We start from the raw sequence: 12,317 nt of genomic DNA, 5'->3' as shown, positions 1-12,317 counted from the left end.
GTGAAACATACAGTTATCGTTTTTGGGCATCAGTCTAAATGAATATGCTAGGACATATGCTAACAAAGAACAACAATGCCGTTGAATGAGAGTCTCTTGTGTTTACATACGATTTGGGAGGAGACAAAAGGCATCAAGAAAACTGACCGTTGCAGCAAACTGCAGAATTATATTGCGGTGTCAAGAGTAAGCTAGCATTAGCATGTGTGGTTATCTTTCGTCATCTCCTGCTCGAAGGTTACAGTGGGTAAAAGTGGTTAGCAGTGACTGATTTAAGAGTTTGATGGATATCAGATTAAAAAAAAAAAACACACAAAAAAAAAACACCTGCCTTGTCATACTTGTGCAATATGTTAATATTTCAAATCAATTTACAGTTAAGCTAGTGTCACAAAAGTCAGTGTTCAAATTGACCTTATACCAGCTTAATATGGTTAAAAATGTATAGCAGCTCCTATCACCCATCACAGCAAACGATATAAGACAGCGGGTGCTTTGACTTTTCCGAGATAAAAAAAGAACAACAATTCCAGATGTTTGCATTTGAGAAAAATATTGACTGGATGTCATCCAAATCATTTTTTACAGAAGTCACAGTGAAAGGTTCCTAATAAAAAAACAGCAATATAAGAGGCATTCAAAGTGTCAGCACATCCGCCATATTGGATGTGGCCATCGTATTAGCCATCAAATCGGCAAATAGTAAAATTGAGTTAGAATGACATAATACAATCAAAATTATTGGCTTGGTATTATCTTCACAAATCGCTTGACTTTGCTACATCCACTACGGTTGTGGCGTCGACATCCTCAAGATGGCGGCTGTCTAAGTAATACAATATGGAGGAAAGTAAGTACACTTTGTAGGGTATCAACTCATTCACTGCCAATGACGGCTATAAACGTAAAAAATTCATTGGAACTATTTCTATTAGTTTAACATTTTCCCCCCACTTTTGTTAACAAGAGTATGAAAATGTACATTTAGAACAGATATAAAATTTGTGATTAATCGTGAGTTCACTAGTGAAGTCATGCGATTAATTACAATAAAAAGAAATTATTGCCTGACGAGGTTATTATTAAAAATTAGGAGCGTCAGGCGAAATGTATTTATTTTTTACTCGTAATTAATCGCATGACTTCAATAGTTAACTCACGATTAATTACAAATTTGATATCTGTTCTAAATGTACAATTTAAAAAAAATCTAGGTTTTCATACTCTTGTTAACAAAAGTAGAATTTTTTTTCAACTAATATAAATAGTTAAAATGATTTTTGGGACGTTTATAACCGCCAATGGCAGTGAATGAGTTAATAATCACTGGCGCTCCCCACACATTGCATTTTTCCTCTTTAAGTCTGAGATCTGGGGATGGTTCTCCCTTATATAATTTATATCTCAAGCATAAAAAAAAAATAGACAAATGAAATATGACACAAACTGCTGCGCTGTGATTATAATTATAATCAAAGGAAGAGAGTTTGAGATGACTACTTTCTCATAATCTTGCTCATTAATGTTTTGGGTGGTCCAACGTCTGGAGATGATTTTTTTTTAATCCCAGTTTGGCTTTGTGTGAATAGGCCACAGCTAACTTTCCTTTTTTTTTCATGACGATTTAGTCCAATTTTGTTCCAAAAGGTGCAATACGTAAAGACAGGAAGTTATGTGTAGTCATTTGCTGGTTAGTTGGTTCGTTAGTTGGCCTCCAGGAAAGTCTTACACCCTTTTTCGTTGGTATGCTTTCATTAGGGCTGGGCGGGGCGGTGGCCATCTTTGAGCTGCCAATCTAATGCGCGCTGTATTGTCTTCCAAGCACTGTAGTCATGTTTAGAGTTATGAGGCCCAGTCTGACCTCGAAAGTGCCATTCTTGTTCGATAACGTATTTTACGACTATAATGTGACCTAACTTCCTTAACTGCTTTGAATTATGCGGTGAAACATACAGTTATCGTTTTTGGGGAGCGTGACGCTCATTTCGCTTGAAAAATAGCTCCGGTCAAATGGAATCAAATACATCACTTATGACTGCTAGCTCAAATCTCCTGAAAATATGTTTTTCGAGGAGCACATCTGAGGAGGCAGACGTGCAAAAACGTGATGGCGGAATTAATGTGGAGCAAACGTTTTAGCGCTGTCGTAAGGTTCTGTCTGACAGATACTCCTAATTTCCACAGGCGTTTCGAGGGCAAATGAATCTTTTTCCTCCAATGTGATGTCAAAGTTCCTGGCAGAGGCGAATAATCTGCTCAATTTCAAAACACCACCTATGCCTTTAAAAGTTGGCCCCAGAAGACGAGTCAAGTCTCGCTGCTTGAGATTAGAACGCTTTTGGATTTTTTTTTTGGCCACATCGGTCTGTTTCACAACAGAGTGAGTTCATGTCTTATTGGCCAAACACCTTAAAAGGGAGCAGTGGGACGATGAAGTCATTTGGTGATGCTTTTGACTAAAACCTTACAGTACCGTTGCACTAAGGCTGTTCGATTGCGCTTGATTAACGGTAATATTGATAGATAAATGAATACAAGATTTGGTACCTGGACCTTTAGTGACAACTCACCTGACTTAATCCTCCTCATCATCATGACACCACGACTACGAGGTTGCAATTATAAAAAAAAAAAAAAAAAAAAAAAAAAAAAGCAATAGAACATCATCTGGAGACACTTCAGAATGATAAATATCATACATCATTATTAAACGTAATTACATGCGCAGATTGCGACAGACATCTTGTTCTGACCGACCAATCAGCGGATGGAAAAATGCTGATGTTATTGTTGGCCCTCTGAGGCTGATTCCGAAGGCCCGGCACAGATTAGATAGAAATGGGCTGCACATACTGAAGAGGCTGAAATCTGATTGGGCAAACAAATTGAACATCCACGTACTGAAAGAATAGTGAGTAAACTGTTGAGAATGAATTAATACAATTTCATGCAACAAGTTGTTAATGTGGGTCAGAAGGTAGAATGTGAAAAAATTACCGTCATTCCCTTTTTTTGCAGATTGTCTGTGGCAACTTTTGCTACTGCTACAAGACTTGATCGCTGACGTTCTAGCTCAAATTCCGTAAGGGTTCACTGGATCAGAGTCATGATTATTTGCAAGTTCCTCCAAACCAGATTCATCCAGGCATGACTTTATGGACCTTACGTGAGCAAAAGTTAAAAGTTAGTCCCATAAAGTTCGAAGCCTACAATTAATTAACAATTAAAGGAATGAAGGAATGAAATGAAAGTCAAATATCTTACTTACAATAATATGTCCATCACCGGGGGCGGCCATTTTGCCACTTGCTGTCGATTGAAAATGACATCACAGTTGCTAAAGCTCTAGTAATGATCAATCACGGCTATTTTCTGAGTTTTGGTCATGTGATGTTTGCCAGCTGAGCAGTGATTGGTCGCTATCTGAGCCCTGAGCAACTGTGACGTCATTTTCACTGGTCAGCAAGTCACAAAATGGCCGCCCCCCAGAGATAGATTCAGTAAAAAAAAAAAATAAATAGGTGGATGATTTTGCTTAATTTGTTTACTACAAACTAAATATTAATCAAAACACAATGTTGAAACTTGTGGGGGTCTAAAGACATTTTTGGACTAATCCACCCGCTTTTTTAGCGGCCATTTTGCCACTTGCTGACAACTAAAAATGAGTCATGACATTACAGTTGCTCAGGAATCAGGAAACGACCAATCACAGCTCTCAGCTTGTGATCGTCACATGACCAAAGCCAGAAAACAAGTGAGCCATGATTGGATGTTACCTGAGCCCTGAGCAAATGTGATGTTTTTAGTCAAGTGGCAAAATGGCCGCCACCGGAGATAGATAAAGAAGAATAAGAATTCTGTTGCGGAGGCGCATAGAATGTATTATTGTAAAGAAAACGTCTGTCTTAATCTGTAAGCTTTACAGGGGAATTATCAAATACTGACATGTGTCTTAAAAAAAAAAAAAAAAAAAAAGACGCGTGTGGATATTTTTGTCAATATAGCATATTTTCAGAGTTTGTTCACCGCAGCCTCCAAAACAAACATGGCATGAGAAGATGTTTTATCAGGCCATCCTGCCAAGACGCAAAGGGAGAAGAGCGAAATGGAGCAAAGCAACGGCAAAGTGGATGCAAAAAAACTATCCAAACAATGTGAAACAAGAGAATGTCTTAATGCTTCCTGTTGGCGTCCAAGTGTCAGCATGGGGGGAACTGGAATGCACATCAGAAAAGCAGGAGCGGTCATTAATGGTGCGTGTGGATAAATTCGAAAATATCCCTGCAGGTCTCTCTCAAGTTTTGCCAAAGTGTACGGCGGGTCTCGTTCCTGTTTCTAATTTCTTTGTTCAGTTTAGCGTATGTGACGCCATAGCATTGTCACAAAGCATCACAACTACGACTTTCCCGTCGACCGCTTCCAATAAAGATGAAAAGATTCCCGTGAAGAGCAGATCACTTGATGCAATTATTCAAACTGGATATTAAAAAGAGATTTTTCTTCCCGTTGCCAATGTGACGTTACGTGCAGAGGGAAGCAAAGCAGACAGCGAGCTTGCTTAAATTATTCTCAGGTGCATTCTTGCCTTTGAGGCTTCGAGTATGGAGTCGGCCTCAGATTGGCAAACTCCAACTCGGGTGACGATTGTGTGTTTTTCTATCCAACCCAACAACGGCGCCAACGGCCAAAAGTGCTTGGGGCGAACCGCAAACGAGCAATGAAGGCATATTTCTTTGAAAAGGAATTTACAAGAAGAGATGCGTTTGTGATGCATTTACGGGTCCCGGTTGAAGTTCCTGGAGAGAAGCAATGAGATTTCCTCTTCCTTCCTTAATGTTCTAAAAGTGGGGCTCCGTTTGTGAAAAGAATGAAAATAAGAGAACCGGACATGCTGATGGCGGATTCCTGACCAAGACTAACAATACATTATCATAAATGACAGGATGAGAATGTAGAATTTTAAATCAATGAAGCAAATTTATGGTATCAAAACCATCCATATGGGAGAAAAAGTTGGCAAGTCTGCCTCACAGTCAGGAAGTCGGGGTTCGAATCTTCCATTGGAACATGTCCATGCGGAGTTTGCTATTATTAATTCATCCCGCATCCTCAAAACATGCTTCTTTGGTTAATAGAAGACTTAAGATAACTCGGATGTAAATTGCTTATTCAAAGAAATAATGCAAATTTTTTGTTAATTGTTGTTAATTAACATGTGACAGTTAAAGTCCCTGTTAACTCATTCACTGCCATTGACAGCAATAGACGTCAAAAATTTTATTTTTTTAAAATTTAATATTTCTATTAGTTTACATTTTTTCCATGTTTGTTAACAAGAGTATCAAAGCCTAGATTATTTTTTTGTACATTTAGAACAGATATCAATTTTTTGGATTATTCGTGAGTTAACTAGTGCAGTCATGCAATTAATTACGATTACAAATTTTAATCGCCTGTGCCCCTAATTTTTAATAATATTTTCTTTTAATTATTATTTGTTTTTAATAATCTTTTTTTTTTTTTTTAAGAAAAGATTATAAAAAATTAGGGGCATCAGGCGATTAAAATTTTTAATCGTAATTATTCGCATGACTGCACTAGTTAACTCACTTTTTTTTTTTTTAAATATCTGTTCTAATACAATAAAAACAATTCTAGGTGTTCATACTCTTGTTAACAAAAGTGGAAAAAATGTTAAACTAATAGAAATAGTTCAAATTAATTTTTGACGTCTATAGCCGTCGATGGCAGTGAATGAGTAAAAAAAAATTTTTTGTTAACATCCTTGCAAAAATGGAATGGTAAAAAAATTAAAAAAATCACTGAATATATAAAATGAGGCTTCAAAATTGGAAAACAATCAAGCCATTCTCTCTGCTCTCAAATGCTGTGGGCGCTGAATGTGCTGGAATCATGACCTGCCACTGTCAATCAAATACCACTAATATGACATAAAAAAAAAAAGAATTCTACTTTCTTCTAACTACACATCTGTACACGTTTCATCCCCCAGAGGCAGAATACCATTCTGAGGCAGAACATACTGACCTACCTGTGAATCAACCTCATTTTTCTTATAGGCACAATTTACAGCTTTCAACGAACCCAACATGCTTCTTTTGGGGATGTGGACTGAAAGTGTTCCACTTTGGAGGTTCAACAGTGAAGAGAAAAAAACAACAACAACAACAACAACGTCCTTACAGTAAATGTTCCCAAGATGCTCACATAGCAACAATGGACCGATTCACCACTCACCACTTTTCAAACCCGCCGACGATCTTTGTTCATTTGTCAGCCTCTCCCACACGTTGATGAGGCTTGCTGTGCGCTGGATGGACGTTACGAGAGCGAATGCCCGCCGCCGCCAGGCCCTTCTTGCGAAAAGCGCTCGGGCTGCCAAATGTAAAGCTAGCGCAAAAAGAATGAGAGTGTAACTGATCCGCCTGCTTTACAGATAGCCGTACTCCAACCTGAGCTGACCTGAGGGGGCTCATTTGGCTCCACAAATGTAACATGAATGCGAACATACGTCAAGAAAATGAGTCGATCATCAAAATGTCGATCATCAAAATGTGAGTCAATCAAAGCTGACGATTTATTTTTTTTAGCATGTTTTGGCCATGCATTTAGAATAGTGCTGTCACTCGAATATTTTTAGAACCTATTAATCTATCGATTATTTAATCGATTAATCGGATTCATTTGAATTTTGCATTCAAGTGTATTAAAAAAAAAATCCCCCGATTATTGTTTATTAACCGGTGATTGGTGGTTATTTCGCACTTTGTATTCATAGTGATTAAAAAAAAGTGGGGATTGATGTCGTACTATGTTACTGGTTCGCTCATTGTTTTCCAAAGTAAAAACAGATGTTTGCAAATGTCTTATTTTGATCAAACACAGAAGATAATCCGTCTTCTTCCACAAAGGACTACAGAAATCAGTCACCAATTACTGTTGGAATCTGAAATCTAAAAAAATTAATAAAATGGCTCTGCACAATTACTCGATTATTAAAATAGTTGTCGAGTAGTTTGATATACGATTACTTGTCGATTAATTTTGACAGCTGTAAAATGTTTACATGCTGGTCAGCATAATCAATTTTTCAGGCGACGTTGAATCATCAGTCGGTGTCGTTGGCTAATGTCGATGTCCAACACGGGAAAAAATGTGACGCCAGATGTTGTAAGTTGGCGAGAGAGCAACGAGATCCGAGGTATTAACCATCCTCACATCCTTTGTTGCAATTTATCTTGTTTTTCGTTTTTTTATGTTGCCCTTAGTGTTTCTGTTTAGTACGCTAACATCTGCTCATTAGCGCAAATGAGGCATTGGCGTTAATGCTTGGGCTATGCGGTCATAGAACAAAGTCTAGCACTGAATAAAACCGATAATTGCACTAAAATAAACATCAATGAAGTTTGTCGAAAAACACGGGAACATGTTTTTATTTCAGTACAAACACAAGTGCGCTTCTTATGGTTCATATGTTGGAAGTATTTTCATTCCCCCGAGGCAACATTGTTTACTGATGAAAAACTGCTGCTTCTTCAACATACCAAGAAAAGTCCTGGCCCACAAATCACCTCTGCTGACTCACGGGGGAGTCTCCGCATTCATGCCTGGAGCATCCGTCACTTTTTTTTTTTTTTTTTTTTTTTTTTTAGCTGTAGACGTTCAAATGATACGGGGCATCGCTTTTCTCTCTTTTGTTGTTGTTCTTCACGTCACAGTGAGTTGAATTGCTCAAGGTCGTCGTTTTTTTTTTTTTTTTTTTTGTACCAAACTGCTTATTTTGACCTGCAGTCAGGGACGCGTAATGACTAGGATGGACTTAAATCTGATCCAGAGTCACAATATGACACTTTCTCTTGTTGTTTTTAAGCATAATAGATGACATCTTTGTTTTGTTTTCTGTCCCAATACAGACGGCTATTAACAAGAGACAGCCTTTGTGTGCAAGGATACAACTTTGCAGCACATTGGATGACTGACAGAAACAAGATCGCTTTCTTTTTTCTTTTTTTTTCTTTTTTTTTTTTTCTTTAAATCTGCACCACTTTTAAGCCAAAGTCTGCTTTACGTCCCCGCACGAATCTGTCTGCCTTCTAAACACGCTCTCTCTCTCTTTTAGTGACCCCCTCTCGCACAAACCAACACTCAGAGAAGGTCTGATTTCTCTCAATATTGATCAAGCGAGGACGGCTGTGACCAATCAGCTCTCTGTGCACTTTTCTATTTCAAAACACATTTCAGTCAGAAACCACGCAACCTTTTCAACCCTGTCAAAGACCACCTCTGGAAGGATCCCACTTGTGATTCAGTATTGAAACTGCGCATCAACGTTGTTACCTCTCGTGGAAACTGCTGAAATGATTTATTTTGTTAAAAGGGTGAGCCACGCACCAGGGAGGAAACGATATATATTTCATTCCAGGATTTTTTTTGTGAACAGTAACTCTGTCCAAAATGTCTGTGCAATGCACAAATCTCAAGAATAAAAAGGGTTTCCAAGTGTCCTGCATTTGCTTACTTTGCAGTTCTACGTGTAAGACGTGTTTTGGTCGTCATCATTAAACTGCAGAAAAACCTTCAAGCGTCACACTGAAGTCAATCTAGTCACGTGTGAGAAAAGTTCAAGGACTGATTTCAGGAAAGAAATATTTCAAACAAACGAGCAGTTTTCACCGACGTGGCCCAAAGGCTAAGCTAGGACGTGTACAGATTTCCCTGTTCAGTGTGCGAGAAGAGGCGAGAGTTGTGGCAGGAAAAATCTTGGAACTTGTCTGACACACCTTGCACAAAAAAATAAATATATATATATTTTTAAAACTGTCGGCCATGTGTGCAAATTCAGCAAATCTTGCAAAATTCCTCAAAATCAGTTATCTTATTTTTATACTTCAGAGTGATGGATGTTCATTTTTTTTAACTTCAAACACTTGATGTTCTGTTAATAAAGATGTCTCGAATTGGTTGAAATTATACCGACGGTATCTAAAATCTTGTGATTTCACGGAAACACTGTATTAAAATTACAGCTCTAGAATGATCTTATTTAAAAATATTTTTGTGAATAAAAACATTTTTTTTCAGTGAACACTATTTTATTTTTTAACTCATTCACTGCCATAAATTCATAAAAAAAAAAAGATGATTAAATGAGGGGCGACAGGCAATTATTTTTTTTTAATTGTAATTAATCGTATGACTTCACTAGGTAACTCACGATTAATCGCAAATTTGATATCTGTTCTAAATGTACAAAGAAAAAAAATCTAGGTTTTCATACTCTTGTTAACAAAAGTGGAAAAAACTAATAGAAATAGTTCAAATGAATTTTTGACATTTATAGCCGTCAATGGCATTGAATGAATACAAAAAAAAATAAAAATAAAAGATTATTAACATTTTGGGGCGTCTGGTGATTAAAATATAAATCGTAATTAATCGCATGACTTCACTAGTAAACTCACGATTAATCACAAATTTCATATCTGTTCTAAATGTACAATAAAAAAAATCGAGCTTTTCATACTCGTGTTAAAAAAGAGGAAAAAAAAGTTAAACTAATAGAAATTGTACAAATTAATTTTTGACGTTTTTAGCCGTCAATGGCAGTGAATGAGTTTAACAAAATATAGAACATTTGGTACATATGCACAAATATCTTCTGTAAATCACAGTGTCCCATCACTGGTAAGGTATTCTTAGAACAGACCCCCTCTACTCGTGTTGCCCTTGGGGCTAACTAGGACCCACTGGTACCTTATTCAGGGGCTTTCCTGCGTACAAATTTCAGAGGCGGCCACCTCCACCTAATTAGCTCATATGGAGGTTGCTATATCAACAGCTGTTCACCGAAAAGACCTGAAGCAACAACCGAAGAAGAAACAGCTTTATTTATTATTATTTTTTTTCCAAAACTTTAATGTACCGAAGAAGAAACAGATCATGGAGCAACCGTTGCACACGCCCATGGCGCTCCAGCCATTGCCAAAGTCATAAAAACACAGTATATATAATAAACGGAACAGTGTTTTACAACAACGCTGAACTATATTTACTATTAAGAAAGAAAAACCACAAGTCTGTCCACGCTAGTCTGGCATGGAAGCATGCTCCGAGACAAACTGTTTAGTCTCACAGGAGAAGGTATTCTTCAAAAGGGGCCAGAATTATGAAATGATTACAAAAATAAATCACTGTATTGCCTTATCAGCACTGTCAAAATAATGATATATTTTTATTCACGGGGAATGAGAATCCGAAGCCAAATGCAGATTGCAAAACTGTTCACAAGAATATTTATTGCCGTTAACGGATCATGCGAGATGTCGACGTGTTGGAAATTCCTTATGGTTTGGATCTTTGCCTGAGCTCTTGTTCTTGATGAATGCCTCCAGGGGGGGGAGGGGGGGGGGGGGGGTTCTGATGGTAAAAAATAAACAACTGTGGAGGTCTTTCAATATGTGCCGCTTTGTTTCTAAGTATTAAGTATGATTGATGTTGGTGTTGTAACTATTGGGGGAGTGGGAATGGTCTCTGGAGTCAAGGTCTTGACACATTGAGCTTTTGTGTGTGTGTGTGTGTGTGGTTGGAGGGGGGGGGGGGGTATGCGGTAGAAGACTTTGAATTCTGACAACAACATTCCAGCTACAAGGTCTGGCTTGCCATAAACGACCAACGTGCACCACAAGTGTCCAATGCTTTCGGGGCATTAGCACAAAAAAAAAAAAAAAAGAAGAAGAAGAAAAAAAAAGCTGATAAATCATTTATCATCAAGTATCAGAAAGTTGGCAGCATTAGCACAATAATTAAGCAGTCACACGTTTCCGTAGCAAAGCTTTCATGTTTGGCGAAATCAGTCATCTTTCACGACGACTTGTGTTTTTCAGCTTTTGACACCAATCAGTCAGAAAATATGGCCACAAAATGTCGACCATTATAAAGATAATAATGTTCAGTTTTGATTGATATGTTGATTTACGGTGGTAAGCAAAGTATGCCTTACTGGTTGATTTATTGCAAATTGTAACATACAATACGAATATATTAATATGAATTAAGTAGCAAAACCCACCCGTTTTTGTATCCATCTCAGGGGGCGGCCATTTTGCCACTTGCTATCGACTGAAAATGACATCGCAGTTGCTCGGGGCTCAGGTAACGACCAATCACGGCTCAGCTTGCGAACGTCACATGACCAAAACTTGCAAACGTCAGAAAACAGGTGAACCATAATCAGTCGTTATGATTCAGTTGACAAGAGACAAAATGGCCGCCCCCTGAGATGGATAAAAATGGTTGGATTTTGCGTAGTTTTCGTTATTTTGCCACATTGTGTCACTCCGACCGTTTGACCCCACCAGTAAGGTAAAACAAGCGCACGTGTTCGTTTTGTGTGAGCATGTGAAACAAATTTAAAGGCTCAATAATAATTTAACAATATGTTTATTATTGTGGTTGTTATCTGCAGTGGTGTGGCGCTATGAAAGCAGCTGTTTCTCATATTTTTGACTCTCTCGTGTCCCTCACTAGTATTTTTACGGAGGTAACCGAAGGAGCTCTCATTATGATGCAGTACTCTTCTACACCACTGCAAACTACACCCACAATAATAATACAATTGAAAAAAACATCCATCGACCTATGTGTTGAGTCAATGTGTCTTTTATTATATCAGAAAAATAACAATGTAGGGAAACAATTCACATTCCATTGTGATACAATCAAGTGTCATTTTACAACATCGGCGATACTTTTAATTTGTTTACGTGTCATCGCGAGATTGTCGTTTCAAATTGTTTCACGCAGCCCCCTGTTCTCGTGAAGCACATGTGGTTATTGTACAACCGTTATCAGATTTTTTTTAATTTTTTTTTTACTTGATTTCAAGTCACAATACAAAGCAGGTGGGTGCTAGCTTTGAAAAATAAATACAAAGTACCCCACAAGAACTATAATGCATGTCTGCCGGCTTTGCTGAATCATGGAAATATTGTCATACTTTGAACATGAACATCAAGTCAAGTGGTCGGCTCACAGATGATTTTATCATCACTCTTCTTTGACCCACATACTGTATCTTATTATCTTATTAAACGTGAACCGGATAATTATACAAATCATACCACAAAGTAAAATCCAGTATATAATACGCCACCGCAAAATCACTCTTAAAAAGTAGCTTTCTCTGTACTTGTTTATAATACAGTGCCCCGATTTGATGATATTCTTTTTAGTTGTTGTTTTGTTTTTAACTCATTCGTTGCCATTGACGGCTATAGACGTCAAAAGATCGAACA

This window comes from Leptonotus elevatus, chromosome 16, assembly GCF_054856555.1.
Source record: "Leptonotus elevatus isolate MCC_2025b chromosome 16, RoL_Lele_1.0, whole genome shotgun sequence".
NCBI lineage: Eukaryota > Metazoa > Chordata > Actinopteri > Syngnathiformes > Syngnathidae > Leptonotus > Leptonotus elevatus.
The sequence above is the reverse complement of the archived record's forward strand: the minus strand, read 5'-3'. Positions refer to the sequence as shown.